Source organism: Bubalus kerabau, chromosome X, assembly GCF_029407905.1.
Source record: "Bubalus kerabau isolate K-KA32 ecotype Philippines breed swamp buffalo chromosome X, PCC_UOA_SB_1v2, whole genome shotgun sequence".
Lineage (NCBI taxonomy): Eukaryota > Metazoa > Chordata > Mammalia > Artiodactyla > Bovidae > Bubalus > Bubalus kerabau.
The window spans coordinates 85,446,526-85,466,084 of NC_073647.1; the positions used below are offsets into that span (position 1 = coordinate 85,446,526).

Below are 19,559 nucleotides of genomic sequence, written 5' to 3' on the forward strand. Positions count from 1 at the left end.
ACCCTTATGGCAGAAAGTGAAGAGGAACTAAAAAGCCTCTTTATGAAGGTGAAAGGGGAGAGTGAAAAAGTTGGCTTAAAGCTCAACATTCAGAAAACGAAGATCATGGCATCTGGTCCCATCACTTCATGGCAAATAGGTGGGGAAACAGTGGAAACAGTGCCAGACTTTATTTTGGGGGGCTCCAAAATCACTGCAGATGGTGACTGCAGCCATGAAATTAAAAGATGCTTACTCCTTGGATGAAAATTTATAACCAACCTAGATAGCATATTGAAAACAGAGACATTACTTTGCCAACAAAGATCCGTCTAGGCAAGGCTATGGTTTTTCCAGTGGTCATGTATGGATGTGAGAGTCGGACTGTGAAGAAAGCTGAGCGCTGAAGATTTGATGCTTTTGAACTGTGGTGTTGGAGAAGACTCTTGAGAGTCCCTTGGACTGCAAGGAGATCCAACCAGTCCTTTCTGAAGGAGATCAGCCCTGGGATTTCTTTGGATGCAATGATGCTAAAGCTGAAGCTCCAGTATTTTGGGCACCTCATGTGAAGAGTTGACTCATTGGCAAAGACTCTGATGCTGGGAGGGATTGGGGGCAGGAGGAGAAGAGGACGACAGAGGATGAGATGGCTGGATTGCATCACTGACTCGATGGATGTGAGTCTGAGTGAACTCCGGGAGTTGGTGATGGACAGGGAGGCCTGGCGTGCTATGATTCATTGGGTTGCAAAGAGTCAGACTCGACTGAGTGACTTAGCTGAACTGATAAATTCTTGTAGGTCTTCAAAGAACCAGTCAACTTCAGCTTCTTCATCAACAGTGGTTTGGGTATAGACTTAAATTACTGTGATGTTGAGTGGTTTGCTTTGGAAGTAAATTGTGTTGTTTTTGATATTGCCCCCAAGTTTTGCATTTCAGATTTGTTTTCTACTATGAGAGCAATTCCATTTCTTCTAAGAGATTATTGCCCACAGTGGTAGATATAATAGTCATCTGAATTAAATTCACCATTCCCATCCATTCTAGTTCACTGATTCCTTAGTATTGCATAAAAACCTGGAATGTTAGGTCAATGAATCAACGTAGATTGGATGTGGTCAAGTGGTACATGGAAAGAGAAGGATACAAATGGTTAAAATCTTTCAAACTTGTTTCGGACAGTTAACCATTGGATGAAAAGGCAAGAACAATTTCAGGGGAAAAAAATAACAAAAAGAGAAGTGAAGAAATGATGCCAAGAATTAGAGTATTAAGTTAAACCAGGATTTGAAAAGTTAACTCCAAGAATGAGTTTACATTTGCAAGGTCTAGCTTGGCCCATCATAATACAAATAGTTCCTGTTTAAGTATCACTATAAACCTCAGGAGCATCAGCAAAAGATAAAGTAATATCTACCTCTAAAGATGTAAGATTTAAAAAGTCAGTGACTCCTTTGTTAAATGAAGGCCAATAGTAATTCTTAGTGTAACCAGATTGAGAAATTTTAGAAATATTTGTCTATATGAATACTGTTCAAATGTTGAATCATTTACTTATTTGTTCCAATATTTTTCAAAACTTTATATGAACCAATGGCTGGCTATGACATCTAGTGATAAAACAAGATCATCTTATAAGCACCTTTCAATCACAGACACAGTGTGTCAAATGAATGAATATCAAGAAAAAAGAAAAGGCTCTATCCAGTCCAGATATCCAACTTTATCATCAGGACTACATAGTGGAGCATCAAAGAATAGAAAGATGGGACTTATTCAACCAAGACAGTCAAGTTGATAATACCTTTCTCTTTATCATGAATTGTACACTTTGTTCCAAGTCAACCAAGATAGCCAAGTTGACAATAGCTTTTTCTTTATCATGAATTGCATACTTTGTTCCAAGTCATGTGGTCTGGAAACTGAACCTTGGTCACATCATTTTGCTATACAATATTTAGTATGGAGATTATTTCCTGATTTTCTTGGTTATGCTCAAAAAGATGCTTAGGAATTTCTTTGTGAGCTTTTGAATAAAATACAGCATGAACTAGAGATAACTGATAGCAGGTTACCACCGCTTGTCTCAAATTCTCTAAGAAAACTTATCAGTTTCTGAATGTTGTGAGTAACATTATATATATATATATATATATATATATATATATATATACACACACACACACACACACACACACACACACACATACATATATACATATACATACAGCTTCTTAGGTTAAATATCTTGCATGTGACAACAAATTGAATAACATAATTTTTCTGGAACTTGTTACTGGAATTTCAAGAAAGATATCAATGCAGTGGAAAAGATATTACTTCCCAGCCATGTCTTGTCACTGAAATGTTGGACAAGTTCACAGAAACTGAAGATTCAGAAGGAAAAGCATACATATAACCAAGGTAATTCGAGGTGTAGAAGGTTTTCCTCAAAGCCAGTTATGCTCACAGAAGCTGCCAAATAGTGTATGATTTGCCACTTACCTCAGGTTCTCAGAATACATCTCAAATGATTCAGGTGGTAAGGACATACAAATTGACGGAAGATTGGCATTCATATTGGCTTTGAAGAAATCTGAAACCTGGGACCCTAGTGTATCAGGGAATATTTGAAATCCCTCAGACTAGAAAGCTTTATCTATAGCTTAATATACCATGGAAAGAATTTGGCTCAGAACATTACACCACGTACTGTTATAATTCTGAAGAAGGATACTGGGTACACTGCAATGATTCCAAGCTAAATATGTGCATTATGGATGAAGTGTGCATGGCTCAAGCTTACATCTTGCTTTATAACAAGTGAGTTACTGAGACTGGGCATTCTAAATTCTTGGCTCCAGAACTACTGTTTGGTAGTCAATATCCCAAAGAAGAAACTAGTATATCTAATGAAATTCTTTGTTGTTGTTCAGTTGCTCTGTTGTGTCTGACTCTTTGCAACCCTATGTACTGCAGAACACCAGACTTCCCTGTCCTTCACAATATCCTGGAGTTTGCTCAAACTCATGTCCATTGAATAGGTGATGCCTTCCAACCATCTTATTCTCTGTCATCCCTTTCTCCTACTGCTTTCAATCTTTCCCAGCATCGGGGCCTTTTCCAATGAGTTGGCTGTTTGCATAAGGTGGCCAAAGTATTGGAGCTTCAGCTTCAGCATCAGTGCTTCCAGTGAATATTGAAGGTTGATTTCCTTTAGGATTGACTGGTTTTATCTCCTTGCTGTCCAAGCGACTCTCAAGAGTCTTTTCCAGCACCACAGTTTGAAAGCATCATTTCTTCAGCCATCAGTCTTCTTTATGGTTCAACTCTCACATCCAGACACAACTGCTGGAAAAATTAAAGGTTTTACTGTATGGAATTTTGTCAGCAAACTGATGTCCCTGCTCCTTAATATATTATACAGGTTTGTCATAGGTTTCTTTCTAAGGAGCAAGCGCCTTTTGATTTTATGGCTGCAGTCACCATTCACAGAGATTTTGGAGCCCAAGAAAATAAAATCTGTCACTGTTTCCAATTTGTATTTTTCATGAAGTGATGGGGCAGGATTACCCGATTTAAGTTTTGTGAATGGTGAGTTTTAAGCCAACTTTTTTATTCTCCTCCTTCACGTTCATCAAGAGTCTTTTTAGTTCCTCTTTGCTTTCTGTCATTAGAATGGTATCATCTTCATATCTGAGGTTGTTATTATTTCTCCCAGAAATCTTGATTCCAGCCTGTGATTCATACAGCCCAGCATTTGCATGATGTACTCTACATAGAGTGGGCTTCCCTGGTGGCTCAGTGGTAAAGAACCCACCTGCCAATGTGGGAGAAGCAAGAGACCTATTTTCAATCAATGGGTCAGGAAGATCCCCTGGAGAAGGGAATGGCAACCCACTCCAGTAGTCTTGCCTAGAGAATCCCATGGACAGAGGATTCTCGCACACTACAGCCCATGAGGTCACAAAGAGTCAGACATCACTGAAGTGACTGAGAATGCACACATTCTGCATAGAAGTTAAATAATCAGGGTGACAATATACAGCCTTGTCATATTCCTTTCCCAATATTACTCAAGTCAGTTGTTCCATGTTCATTTCCTGTTTTTTATTATAAATTTATTTATTTTAATTGGAGGCTAATTACACTGGGGTGACCCATGCTCATTTCTAACTTGCTTCTTGACCTGCATACAGGTTTCTCAGGAGACAGGAAAAGTGATCTATTTCCATGGTATTTTTCACAGAACTAGAACAAACATTTTCACAATTTGTATGGAAACACAAAAGACCCTGAGTAGCCAAAGCAATCTTGAGAAAGAAGAATGGAGCCGGAATAATCAAACTTCCTGACTTCAGACTACACTACAAAGCTACAGTCATCTATACAGTATGGTACTTGCACAAAAACAAATGTAGATCAATAGAACAAGATAGAAAGCCCAGAGAAAAACTCGTGCACCTAGGGGTAACTTATTTTTGGCAAATGAGATAAGAATATACAATGGATAAAAGATTGTCTCTTCAATAAATGGTTCTGGGAAAACTGGACAGTTATGTGTAAAAGAATAAAATTAGAACACTTCCTAACACCATACTCAATGATGAAATAAAAATGGATTAAAGACCTGAATGTAATACCAGAAACTATGAAACTCTTAGAGGAAAACATAAGCAAAATACGCTTTGACATAAATCCCAGCAAGATCCTCTATGACCGATCTCCTAGATTAATGGAAATAAAAACAAAAATAGACAAATGGGATCTAATTAAACTTAAAAGCTTTTGAACACTGAAAGAAACTATAAACAAAGTGAAAAGTCAGCCCTCATAATGGGTGAAAATAATAACAAATGAAACAACTGACAAAGGATTAATCTCCAAAATATACAAGCAGCTCATACATCTCAATGCCAGAAAAACAAATAACCCAGTCAAAAAGTGAGTAGAAGACCTAAACAGATATTTCGCCAAGAAGATATACAGATGAATAATAAACACATCAAAAGATGCTCAACATCACTCATTATTAGGGAAACCATATCAAAATTACCATCAGGTATCACCTCACACCAATCATCAGGCCCATCATCAAAAAAATCTACAAACACTAAATGCTGGAAAGGGTGTAGAGAAAATTGAATCCTCTTGCACTGTTTGTGAGAATATAAACAGATACAGCCACTATGGAAGACAGCAGGGAGATTCTTTAAAAAACTAGAAGTAAAACAACCATATGATCCAGCAATCCCACTAATGGGCATGTACCCTGAGGAAATCATAATTGAAAAAACATATGGACCTCAATGTTCATTTCATCACTATTTATAATAGCTAGGACATGGAAGCAACTTACATGTACATCAACAGAATAATGAAGAAACTGTGGTACATATACACAAGGTAATATTATTCAGCCATAAAAAGGAGCACATTTGACTTATTTATAATGAGGTGGATGAAACTAGATCCTATTATACAGAGTAAAGAAAGTCAGAAAGAAAAAGACAAATATTGCATATTAATACTAATATATAGAATCTAGAAAAATGGTGTTGATGAACTTATCTACAGAGCAGCAAAGGAGACACAGGCTTAGAGAACAGACCTGTGAACATTGTTGGGGAAGGAAACTCTGTGATGAGTAGAATTGAAAGAGTAGCATTGAAACATATACATTACCATAAAATTAAATAGCCATTGGAAATTTACTGTATGATGCATTGAGCTCAATTCCAGTGCTCTGTGACAACCTAGAAAGGTTGGATGTGATGGAAAGTAAGAGAGAGGTTCAAGAACTAAGGAACATATGTATACCTTTGGGTATTTCATGTTGATATATGGCAAAAACCAACACAATATTGTAAAACAATTATCCCCCAAAGAAAAATAAATAATGTTTTAAAAAGAGAGTAATTTTGAGAAAGCAAGGCTATTCCTGTGACTGAATCAACAACCTTGGTCCCAAGAAAAATCCCAGAAACAGCTTCCTATCCCTGAGGACTTGACTACAGTCCAATTTGATTTTGGTTCTGTAACCAGCCCATATGCCAAGAGACCCTGGAAAAGGCACACATACCCATGTGTCAGGTAAATAGACCTCAGTCTTGGCTGTGGATCCTTAAATGACTCATGAACCAGCTCTAAGTCCTCTCAGGCACATACCAGGAGCCCTTGGAAACACTAATTTGGACAATCACCAATGGACCAAGGAAATTTTGTGGATATCCAGGAGTCCAGTAGAAAAGTTCCATAATATCTTCAGAGGAAAAACATTTCAATTAAAGCAATTGAATAGGATAAGAGGAATAGTTCAATTTACACCCCAAAGCCAAGAGATTTTTTTTCAACTCATGATTTTACCTGTAGAGGAAAGTGAAAGCATATAAGTTAGCACTTTTTATCTCCAGGTATTCAGGATCTTGGCAAAGAGGCCCACTTCTTCTAGTCACATCCAGAATACTCAAGTGTGCTGCACAACTGAAGGGTGAGAAGGGGCTGTAAGAGTGGAGGATAGGGTTCTTAGAATGTATCAAAAAGATGCATATTCTACTAACCATATCATAAACACCATCAAGAAGCCCACCCATGAGCCACTGGGGATTTTTCAACTACCAGATCCCCCAGTTGGTCCATATATACTCTCAGCACTGAGACTGCTTTCCCCACAAACACCCTCAGTCCACGGCCAGCATCTTGGGCATACTTTGTATGTGCTTTTGGAGATGGCTTCTGAGCATGCATAAAAAGCTGACCCAAACATGATGGCATAGAAGAAACAAACAAAAAAATGAACATCCAGCACTTTCTTTAGGAAAGTAAAAAATGACAATGTAAGCATTCATCCTGGATTAGAAAGATCAAAATAAGGCATACAGTATTAAGAACTAAGAATTTTACCACAAAAGACAACAATAACTGTGAAGCAGGTATACACATAAAAAGGAAATGTGCATGCATGCTAAGTCACTTCAGTCATGTCTGACTCTTTGTGACCCCATGGACTATAGTCCATCAGGCTCCTCTGTCCATGGAGATTCTCTGGGCAAGAATACTGGAGTGAGTTGCCATGCTCTCCTCCAGGGGATCTACCCAACCCAGGGATTGAACCTGGACCTCCTGCATTGGTAGGCAGGTTCTTTACCACTAGCGCCACCTGGGAAGCCCATAAAAGAACTGAAAAACTCTCAAGATCCATAGCATGACTGATGGAAGTTATTTCACTTCTAAAGTAAATCAATAAAGACTACAGGAGGTGACAGCTACTTCAAACATGAAAACAGCAAAATAACACTTCAAGTAACATTAAAAAATTAAGGAAAATGGCACCACCAAAGGATCACAGTATTTTCCAATGACCAGTCTCAAAGACATGAAGATCTGTGATTTATCTGATAAAGAATTCAAAATAGTTGTCAGGAAGTTCAGAGAGATTTAAAAACAAATGAATGAACCACCACAACAACAACAAAAACAGAGAAAGACAATCCAATGTACTCGGGAAAAATACTACATAAACAAAGTGAGAAGTTTAACAGAGAGACAGTAATCATAAAAATGCCAAATAGAAGTTCTAGTGTTGAAGAATACAATGAATGAAATGAAAAATTCAATAGAAATCAACAAAGAATTAATAAAGCAGAAGACAAAAATGATGTAGAAGACAAAACCTTTGAAAAAATCCAATCAGAAGACAACAAAGAAATGAGAACTAAAAGCTGAAATGAAATATGAGATACTATTTAAAAAATCATCTATGCATTACTGGATTCCTAGAAAGAGAAGAGAGGCAGAAGGAAGCATAAAACATTTTTGAAAATAATTAAATTTAAAAAGAGGAGATATATGTATGCTGCTGCTGCTGCTGCTGAGTCGCTTCAGTCATGTCCGACTCTGTGCAACCCCAGAGACGGCAGCCTACCAGGCTCCTCCTTCCATGGGATTTTCCAGGCAAGAGTACTGGAGTAGGTTGCCATTGCCTTCTCCAGATATATATACATACAACTAATTCACATTGCTATACAGCAGAAACTAACAGAACATTGTAAAGCAAATATACTTCAATACAAATTAATAAATAAAGTAAAGAATGATTAATAGCCAGCCTCACCCACCAATTCCCTGTGAAAGCCTCACAGCTGGTCTTGGGTCCAGACCTTCCCACTAATACCCAGAAGGAGCTGTGGCCAGGCCTTGAAGATGGTCCCAGAGGCAGACCCAGACCGGTGCCCTGCAGCAGCCATGGCCCCAGTATAAAAGGAGAGTGCAGATAGCCCACAAAGTGGACAACCCTTGAGTGATTGACCCTGATGACAAGAAGAAATTGTTCTTTTGATCCCTACAAAACATTTGCTAAGTAAGGCTACATCTTCAAGACTGGAAGAGATAGTTGATATATCTAATACATGTAAACAAACACAATTAATTATAAGTAAAATGAAGATACAGAGGAGCACGTTCAAATTGAAAGAACAAGACAAAACTGCTGAAAAAAAAGCTAAACAAAATTGAGGTAAGGAACCTATTTGATAATAAATTTTATATATGGTCATAAAATCCTAACTGAATTTGGGAGAAGTATGAATTAACACAGTGAGAACGTCAACATAGGGGTATAAAATAAGAGAAAGTATCACACAGAAGTTATAACTGTACTATAAAACAGTCTAGAAGGGTTAAATAGCAAACTGGATGAAGTATAAAAACAAATAATTAAGCTGGAAGACAAAATATAGTACTCACCCAGACAGAGCAGCAAAATATTTAAAACAGAATTAGAAAGGAGAGATAATACCTGAAAAATTATTTGAAGTGTTTGAAAACTTCTAGCGAAGAAAATAGACATCTGGGTCTAGCACATACAGAAAGCTTCAAATAAGAAAAATCAGAAAAGACACGTTATAATTAAAATGGTAAAAATTAAGAATAAAAGAATTATAAAAGCATCAAGAAAAAATAAAACAACTTATTACATGCAAGAGAAACCCTACAAGGCTATCAGAAGAAACATTATAGACTGGTAGAGAGGGAAATGATATTCAAAGTGTTGAGAGAAATAAACTTTCAACCAAGAGGGAAACTATTTAAACATCCAGAAAATAATGAACAAATAGCAATAAGTATATACTTAAGCACATGCTTACATAAAATGAACATTTTAAATATAAATATATTAAATTCACTAATCCAAAAGACATGAACTGGCTTAATGGATTAAAAATAAAGGTTGGACACATCTATATGTCCCATACAATACACATAAATCAGAGGAAAGGATGCACAGAATGAAAGTGAACAATTAAAAAGATACTTTATGCAAATAAAAATGAAAAGAAAGTTGGAATATCTGCACCATATGAGACAAAATAGACTTTGAAACAAAAACTTTAATAAAAGACAAACAAGAGTATAACATAGTGATAAAAAGGTCAATGTAGAAACACATAAAATTTATAACCGTATATACACTCAATAGGTCTTCCCTGGTGGTTCAGATGGTAAAGCATCTGCCTGTAATGCAGGAGACCTGGGTTCGACTCTTGGGTTGGGAAGATCCCCTGGAGAAGGAAATGGCAACCCACTCCAGTACTCTTGCCTGGAAAATTCCATGGACCGAGGAGCCTGGTAGGCTACAGTCTATGGGGTCGCAAAGAGTCAGACATGACTGAGTGACTTCACTTCACTTCATATACTCAATAAAGGAGCAACAAAATATCTAAAGCAAATATTAATGGATTTAAAGGGAGAAACTGAAAGCAATACAATGCAGTAGCAGACTTTATCACCCTACTTATATCAATGGATAGATCATCAAGACAGAAAATCAAAATGGATATATTGGCCTTATATGATGTATTAGACCAGATAAACTTTAAAGATATGTGCAGAACATGCTATTCAAAAGCATCAGAATACACACTATTCTCAAAAGTGCATGGAATATTCTCAGGGATAGATTATAAATTAAGACTCAAAACAAGTCTCAATGAATTCAAGAAGAGTGAAATGAAATCAAGCATCTTCTCTAACCACAATGCTATGAAACTAGAAATCAATTACACACACATACACACACACACAAAGGAAAAGACTCAAAAATATGGAAATTAAACAACATGTTACTGAACAACCAGTGAATGATCAAGAAATTCAAAGGAGAAATTTTTAAAATACCTCAATAAAAATGAAGATAGGAATAAGACATTCCAAAATCTATGAGATGAAGTAAAAATGGTTCTAAGAGGATATTAATAGCAATAAGGGCCTATCTCACTAAACAAACAAAAAATCCAAACAAACTTTTGAAATTTACACCTAAAGGAACTAGAAAAACAAAAGCAAAGGCCAAAAGTAGTAGAATAAAGGAGATAATAAAGTTCATAACAGAAATAAAGAGACGAAAAAACAATAAAAAAGATCAACAAAGCATAAGGTCTGATTCTTTATAAAGATAAAATAAACATTTGACTAGACTTACCAGAGAGAGAGAAAGAGAAGATGCAAATCAAAAATGAAAGAAGATATATTATATCTGAAACCACAGAAATATAAAAGATAAGAAACTACTATGAAGAATTTTACACCAACAAATAACATAACTGAGAAGAAACTGATAAATTACTAGAAAAATACATTTTCTCCCAAGACTGAATCATGAAGAAATAAATATCTGAACAGACTGATTACTAGTTAGGAGATTAAACCATTAATCAGGAATCTTCCAGCAAACAAAAGCCCAAGAGCAAACATCTTTACTGATAAATTCGACAAAACATTCAAAGAAGATTTAATATCTATCCTTCTCACACTCATCTAAAAGATGAAGGGAAAGAAAACCTTCAAAAAATATTTTATGAAGCCAATAGTACCCTGATATCAAAATCAGACAAGAACTGTATAAAAAAGAAAATTACAAATCAATATCCTTGGTTTTGCATAAATGCAAAAATCCTAAACAAAAAATTAGCTAACTGAATTAAATGATACATTAAAAGAATCATATACCATGATCAACTGGGACTTGTTGCAGGGGTGCAAGGATGATTCGACATTTGCAAATCAATCAATATGCTATACCACATTAAGAAATGAAAAGTAAACATAGATAATCAGCTCAAAAGATGCAAAAATTATTTTGCACGATTCAATGCAGATTTCTGATAAAAACTCCTCAGTGAAATGGATGTAAAAGAAAGTACTAAAGCAGAGTAGTAAATTATATATATGACAAACCCACAGCTAACATACTCAACAGTGAAAATCTGTGTTATACCTCTTAAATCTGGAATGCGAAAGAATGCCCACTCTCATAACTTTTATTAAACATAGTACTGGAAGTCCTTTTCAGAGTAATTAGGCAAGAAAATGACATAACAAATATACAAATTGGAAAGGAAGAAATAAAACAGTCACTATTTGCATATTCTCTTATAGAGAATATCCTGATGACTCCACCAAAAAACTATTAGAAAAATAAATGATATAGTAAGATGATATGGCACAAAATCTAGAAGCTTCTCACATTTATAAACATTACCAAAAATCTAACAGAGTGAAAAGGTGAGAAAACAATTCTATTTACATTTAAAATAAAAATAATAAAATACCTAGGAATAAATTTATAAAATTAATTTTATAAATTATTTAATAATAAATAAATGTATACATTTAAGATAAAGGGCTTTCTGGGTGGCTCAAATGGTAAAGAATGCATTCGCCACTGCAGAAGATGCTAATAGGAGAAACGAGTTTTACCCCTGGGTCAGGATGATCCCCTGGAGGAGGCAATGGCAACCCACTTCAGTACTGTTGCCTGTAAAATGCCATAGAGAGTGGAGTCTTGGGGATTACAGTCCATGGGGTTGCACAGGGTTGTACATGACTTAGCGACTGTGTGTGCACACAGAAATTTAACCAAAAATATGAAAGACTTACATGCTGAAAACTAGGAGACATTGTTGAAAGAAGACCCCTGTATATATTGTCTACAAGAGACCCATCTCAAACCAAGGGACACATACAGACTGAAAGTGAAGGGCTGGAAAAAGATATTTCATGCAAATGGAGAACAAAACAAAGAAGTAGCAATATTCATATCAGATACAATAGACTTTGAAATAAAGACCATGAAAAGAGACTAAGAAGGATGTTACATAATGATCAAAGGGTCAATCCAAGAAGAACATATAACAATTATAAATGTATATGCACCCAACAAAGGAGCACCTCAATATGTAAGGCAAATGCTAACAAATATGACAAAGGAAATTAACAGTAACACAATAATAGTGGGAGACCCCACTCACACCTATGGATAGATAAACCAAACAGAAAATTAGCAAGGGAATACAATCTTTAAATGAGCCTACGGACCAGTTAGACCTAGTTGTATCTACAGGACATTTCAGCCCAAAACAATGAATTTCACCTTTTTATCATGTGCACACGGAACATACTCCAGGATAGATAACATCCTAGACCATAAATCTAGCCTTCCTTGGAAAATTCAAAAAAAAAAAAAAAAAAGAAAAAGAAAAAGAAAGAAAAAATGAAATCATTTCAAGCATATTTTCTGATCACAATGAAGAGCTTCCCTGGTGGCTCAAAGGTTAAAGCGTCTGCCTGCAAGGCTGGAGACCCGGGTTCAATCCCTGGGTCGGGAAGATCCCCTGGAGAAGGAAATGGCAACCCACTGAGTATTCTTGCCTGGAGAATCCCATGGATGGAGGAGACTGGTAGGTTACAGTCCATGGGGTTGCAAAGAGTCAGACATGACTGAGCAACTTCACTTCACTTCACTTCACAGTAAAAAAGCTATTAAAAATACAAACGCATGGAGGCTAAACAACACACTTCTGAATAACCAACATAACACAGAAGAAATCAAAAAGGAAATTAAAATATGCATAGAAACGAATGAAAATGAAAACATGTCAACCCAAAACCTATGGGATTCAGTAAAAGCAGTGCTAAGGGAAAGGTTCGTAGCAATACAAGTTCATCTCAAGAAACAAGAGAAAAAACAAATAAATAACCTAACTTTACACATAAATCCAACCCACTCCAGTATTCTTGCCTGGAGAGCCCCATGGACAGAGGAGCCTGGTGGGCTGCTGTCCATGGGGTCACACAGAGTTGGACACAACCGAAGCGACTTAGCAGCAGGAGCACACCTAAAGCAACTAGAAAAAGAAGAAAGGAAGAACAACAGGGTTAGTAGAAGGAAAGAAATCATAAAAATTAGGGCAGAAATAAATGAAAAAGAAACAAAGGAGACTATAGCAAAAATCAACAATACTAAAAGCTGGTTCTCTGCTAAGATAAATAAAATAGACAAAACATCTCCCAAAAAAAAGGGAGAAGAATCAAATCATCAAAATTAGAAATGAAAATGGAAAAATCACAACAGATAACACAGAAATAAAAAGGATCATAAGAGACTGCTATCAGCGACTATATGACAATAAAATGGACAACTAAAGAAATGGACGAATTCTTAGAAAAGTATAACCTTCCAAAACTGAACCAGGAAGAAACAGAAAATCATAACAGACCCATCACAAGCATGGAATAGAAACTGTAATCAAAAATCTCCCAACAAACAAAAGCCCAGGACCAGACAGCTTCACAGGTTAATTCTATTAAAAATTTAGAGAAGAGCTAACACCCATCCTACTCAAACTCTTCCAGAATATTGCAGAGGAAGGTAAACTCCCAAACTCCTTATATTAGGCCACCATCACCCTAATATCAAATCCAGACTAAGATGCCACAAAAAATAAAAGTACAGGCCCATATCACTGATGAACATAGATGCAAATATCCTTACCAAAATTCTAGCAAATAGAAACTGACAACATATCAAAAAGATCACACATCATGACGAAATGGGCTTTATCCCAGGGATGCAACAATTCTTTTTTTTTTTTTTTAATTTTATTTTATTTTTAAACTTTACATAATTGTATTAGTTTTGCCAAATATCAAAATGAATCTGCCACAGGTATTAGCAAATGAATCAGTGTAATACACCACATTAACAAATTGAAAGATAAAAACCATATAATTATTTCAATAGATGCAGAGCAAGCCTTGGACAAAATTCACCACCCATTTATGACCAAGACTCTCAGGAAAGTAGGCACAGAAGGATCATACCTCAACATAATAAAAGCCTTATATTATAAACCCACAGCAAATATTATCCTCAATTGCAAAAAAAAAAAAAAAATGAAACCATTTCCCCTAAAGTCAGGAAGAAGACAATGGTGCCCACTCTCACCACTAATATTCAACATAGTTTTATGAGTTTTAGGCAGAGTGATCAGAGAAGAAAAAGAAATAAAAGAAATAAAGATTGGAAAAGAAGAAGTACAACTCTCACTGTTTACAGATGAAATGATCCTCTACATAGAAAACCCTAAAGACACCACCAGAAAATTACTAGAACTAATCAATGAATATAATACAGTTGCCGGATATACAATTAATACACAGAATTCCCTTGCATTCCTATATGCTAACAATGAGAAAACAGAAAGTAAGGGAAAATTTTCATTCACCACTGAGATGAAAAGAATAAAATACATAGGAATAAATCTACCTAAAGAAACAGAAAACCTATATATAGAAAACTATAAAACACTGCTGAAAAAAATCAAACATGACATAAATAGATGGAGAAATATACCATGTTCATGGATCAGAAGAATCAATATAGTGAAAATGAGTATACTACCCAAAGCAATCTATAGATTCAATGCAATCCCTATCAAGCTACCAATGGTATTTTTTACAGAACTAGAACAAATAATTTCACAGTTTGTTGGAAATACAAAAAAAGAAAAACCTCAAACAGCCAAAACAATCTTGAGAAACAAGAATGGAACTGGAAGAATCAACCTACCTGACTTCAGACCATTATACAAAGCTAGTCATAAAAACAGTATGGTGCCGGGGTCCAGCCCCGGCTGATCCAGGGTATTCGAAGGAGAGACGGCTAGGCGACCTATTCAAATGTTAATTAGAGATAATAAAGAGGAATAGAATGAGGATAGCTCAGTAGGAAAATTCAGTGGAGAAAAGAAGCTGAGTGGCTTGGTTTACGCGGAAAATCAATATAACCTGTGACACCAGGTTAGCTCTGACCACGGAGGCCGCAGGCGCCCTCTCGAATAGCGGAAGGTGCCCCACCTTAGACACCTTCTCGAGTGGGTCTTAGAAGCCCAGGCAAATAAATGGTCGCAGAGGATATCCACGCTCCAGATGGACACTCAGCTGGAAGTTAAAGGGGAGAATGACATGGGGAGACCAAGCATTGGTGAGCAAGGCCCCTAGCTTTATTTTCAACAGGGGCTTTTATACCCTAAGTTACACATAGAGGATAATAGGGGATGCAAAATCAGCAGTCTTTGATGCTTATCAAAAACCAGGGTTTCTTTCCTGCAGATTTATCGTATACAAATGGTTTAGGTGATTTACATCATCTTCTGGCCAGAGGCCTATTAACATTTTATGACTCTTGACAAGCACTTATCAACAAAGACTTATTTTCTCTAAGAGTAATTATTTTAAGGTTTGGCGCCATCTTCCGAAGGTAAGATTACGTTCCTATAGGGTGGATGTGTAATGGGTTTACAAAGGAAAGAATTTACTACCTTAAGCGTCTAAAGTTACTAACACCAGGCCACTACTTATTTTTTCTACATACCAACTATATTAATTAATGCACATTCAAGGATACAATTCAGGGGATGTGAAAACTTGGCAACAAACATTGGCTCATCAATGAAATCTTTTACTAGCTTTATTCTGACAGTTTCTAATTCTCTGAGAGGCTCTAAGCTATTTGAATATCTTAAGCTTCCCGTGCCTCTGGAGGCTGAGAGACTGTAAACAATCGTATGCATAGCTGTAGGTGTCCGGGTAAACTTGTCAGGCGAGTTAGAGAGCCATCTGAGGGGTTTGGATTTAAACACTCCTAATTGCCCAGGAACTTTATTAATTGGAGCTGTAAGTTAACTCTTTGACAGAGAGAGTGAGATGGTGGTGGGGGACAGCCCCCAGTAAAGTCAGAGGTGAGAGCACAAAGCAATAAAGTAGGCAGACTCTGGTTTTTTTGGGGGGTAGATGCTCGAGAATATCCGGGGGCACTCCCGAGGCTCGATCCCGCCTTTGCGTATGCCGAGCCCCCTTCCTCATGACCTTTGTCACGAGTGGAATGTCTCTCGCCAGCTCCCGGCAGTATGGTACTGGTACAAAGACAGAAATATAGATCAATGGAACAAAATAGAAAGCCCAGAGATAAATTCAAGCACCTATGGACACCTTATTTTTGACAAAGGAGGCAATAATACACAATGGAGAAAAGACAATCTCTTTAACAGGTGATGCTGGGGAAACTGGTCAACCACTTGTAAAAGATGAAACTTGAACACTTTCTAATATCATACAAAAAAATAAACTCAAAATGGATTAAAGATCTAAATGCAGCACCAGAAACTATCAAACTCCTAGAGAAAAATATAGGGAAAACACTCTCTGACATAAATCACAACAAGATCCTAAAGAACCTCCTCCAAGAGTACTGGAAATAAAAAAATAAATAAATTAGCAGTTCAGTTCAGTTCAGTCTCTCAGTCATGTGTGACTCTTTGAAACCCCATGAACCGCAGCACACCAGGCCTCCCTGTCCATCACCAACTCCTGGAGTACACCCAAACCCATGTCCATTGAGTCAGTGATGCCATCCACCCTTCTTATCCTCTGTCATGCCCTTTTCCTCCTGCCCTCAATCTTTCCCAGCATCAGGGTCTTTTCAAGTGAGTCAGCTCTTCTTACCAGGTAGCCAGAGTATTGGAGTTTCAGCTTCAAAATCAGTCCTATCAATGAACACCCAGGACTGATCTCCTTTAGGGTGGACTGGTTGGGTTTCCTTGGAGTCCAAGGGACTCTCAAGAGTCTTCTCCAACACCACAGTTCAATGCACGATACTGGATGCTTGGGGCTAGTGCACTGGACGACCCAGAGGGATGGTATGGGGAGGGAGGAGGGAGGAGGGTTCAGGATGGGGAACACATGTATACCTGTGGCGGATTCCTTTTGATATTTGGCAAAACTAATACAATTATGCAAAGTTTAAAAATAAAATAAAATAAAAAATAAATAATAATAAAAAAAAAAGCATCAGTTCTTTGGCGCTCAGCTTTCTTCACAGTCCAACTCTCAAATCCATACATGGCCACTGGAAAAACCATAGCCTTGACTAAATGGACCTTTGTTGACAAAGTAATTCCTCTGCCTTTCAATATGCTCTCCAGGTTGTTCATAACTTTCCTTTCAAGGAGTAAGCGTCTTTTAATTTTATGGCTGCAATCACCATCTGCACTGATTTTGGAGCCCAGAAATATAAAGTCAGCCACTGTTTCCACTGTTTCCCCCTCTATTTGCCATGAAGTGATGGGACCGGATTCCATGATCTTAGTTTACTGAGGGTTGGGCTTTAAGCCAACCTTTTCACTCTCCTCTTTCACTTTCATCATGAAGCTCTTCAGTTCTTCTTCACTTTCTGCCATAAGGGTTGAGTAATCTGCATATCTGAGGTTATTGATATTTCTCCCAGCAATCTTGATTCCAGCTTGTGCTTCCTCCAGCCCAGCTTTTCTCATGATGTACTCTGCATATAAGTTAAGTAAGCAGGGTGACAATATACAGCCTTGATGTACTCCTTTTCCTATCTGGAACCAGTCTGTTGTTCCATGTCCAGTTCTAACTGTTGCTTCCTGACCTGCAAACAAATTTCTCAAGAGGCAGGTCAGGTGGTCTGGTATTCCCATCTCTTTCAAAATTTTCCACAGTTTATTGGGATGCTCTATGGTTAAAGGCATTGGCATAGTCACTAAAGCAGAAATAGATGTTTTTCTGGAACTCTCTTGCTTTTTCCATGATCCAGCGCATGTTGGCATTTGATTCCTTGTTTCTCTGCCTTTTCTAAAACCAGCTGGAACATCTGGAAGTTCACGGTTCACATATTGCTGAAGCCTGGCTTGGAGAATTTTGAGCATTACTTTACTACCGTGTGAGATGAGTGCACTTGTGTGGTAGTTTGATCATTCTTTGGCATTGCCTTTCTTTGGGATTGGAATGAAAACTGATCTTTTCCAGTCCTGTGGCCACTGCTGAGTTTTCCAAATTTGCTGGCATATTGAGTGCAGCACTTTCACAGCATCATCTTTCAGGATTTGAAATATCTCAACTGGAATTCCATCACCTCCACTAGCTTTGTTCGTAGTGATGCTTCCTAAGGCCCACTTGACTTCCCATTACAGGATGCCTGGCTCTAGGTGAGTGATCACACCATCGTGATTACCTGGGTCCAGAAGATCTATTTTATATAGTTCTGTGTATTCTTGCCACCACTTCTTAATATCTTCTACTTCTGTTAGGTCCATACCATTTCTGTCCTTTATCAAGCCCATCTTTGTATGAAATGTTCCCTTGGTATCTCTAATTTTCTTGAAGAGATCTCTAGTCTTTCCCATTCTGTTGTTTTCCTCTATTTCTTTGCATTGGTCACTGAGAAAGCTTTTCTGTCTCTCTTTGCTATTCTTTGGAACTCTGCATTCAAATAGGTATATCTTTCCTTTTCTCCTTTGCTTTTTACTTGTCTTCTTTTCACAGCTATTTGTAAGGCCTCCTCAGACAGCCATTTTGCTTTTTTGCATTTCTTTTTCTTGGAGATGGTCTTGATTCCTGTCTCCTGTACAATGTCATGAACCTCTGTCCATAGTTCATCAGGCACTCTATCAGATCTAGTCCATTAAATCTATTTCTAACTTTCACTGTATAATCATAAGGAATTTGATTTAGGTCATACCTGAATGTTCTAGTTGTTTTCCCTACTTTCTTCAATTTAAGTCTGAATTTGGCAATAAGGAGTTCATCATCTGAGCCACAGTCATCTCCCAGTATTGTTTTTGCTGACTGTATAGAGCTTCTCCATCTTTGGCTGCAAAGAATATAATCAATCTGATTTTGTTGTTGACCATCTGGTGATGTCCATGTGTAGAGTCTTCTCTTGTGTTGTTGGAAGAGGGTGTTTGCTATGACCAGTGCATGCTCTTGGCAGAACTCTATTAGCTTTTGCCCTGCTTCATTCTATACTCCAAGACCAAATTTGCCTGTTATTTCAGGTGTTGCTTGACTTCCTACTTTTGCATTCCAGTCCCGTATAATGAAAAGGACAAGTAGGAACTAATCAAACGTAAATACTTTTTCACAATGAAGGAAACTCCAGGCAAGGTGAATAGACAGCCTTCAGAATAAGAGAAAATAATAGCAAATGAAGCAACTGACAAAGAATTAATCAAAAAAATAAACAAGCAGCTCATGCAGCTCAATTTCAGGAAAATAAACCACCCAACTAAAAAACTGGGCCAAAGAACTAAACAGACATTTCTCCAAAGATAACAAACAGATGGCTAACAAACACATGAAAAGATGCTCAACATCACTCATTATCAGTAAAATGCAAATCAAAACCACAATGAAGTACCATCTCACCCTGGTCAGAATGTACAC

General features: G+C 37.1%; 1 pseudogene; it reads left to right on the forward strand.

Moving 5' to 3' along the window:
• The first annotated feature begins 1,171 nt into the window (after positions 1-1,171).
• The window catches only part of LOC129640082 (ubiquitin carboxyl-terminal hydrolase 44-like), a 33,346-nt pseudogene continuing 14,958 nt past the window's right edge, over positions 1,172-19,559 (forward strand).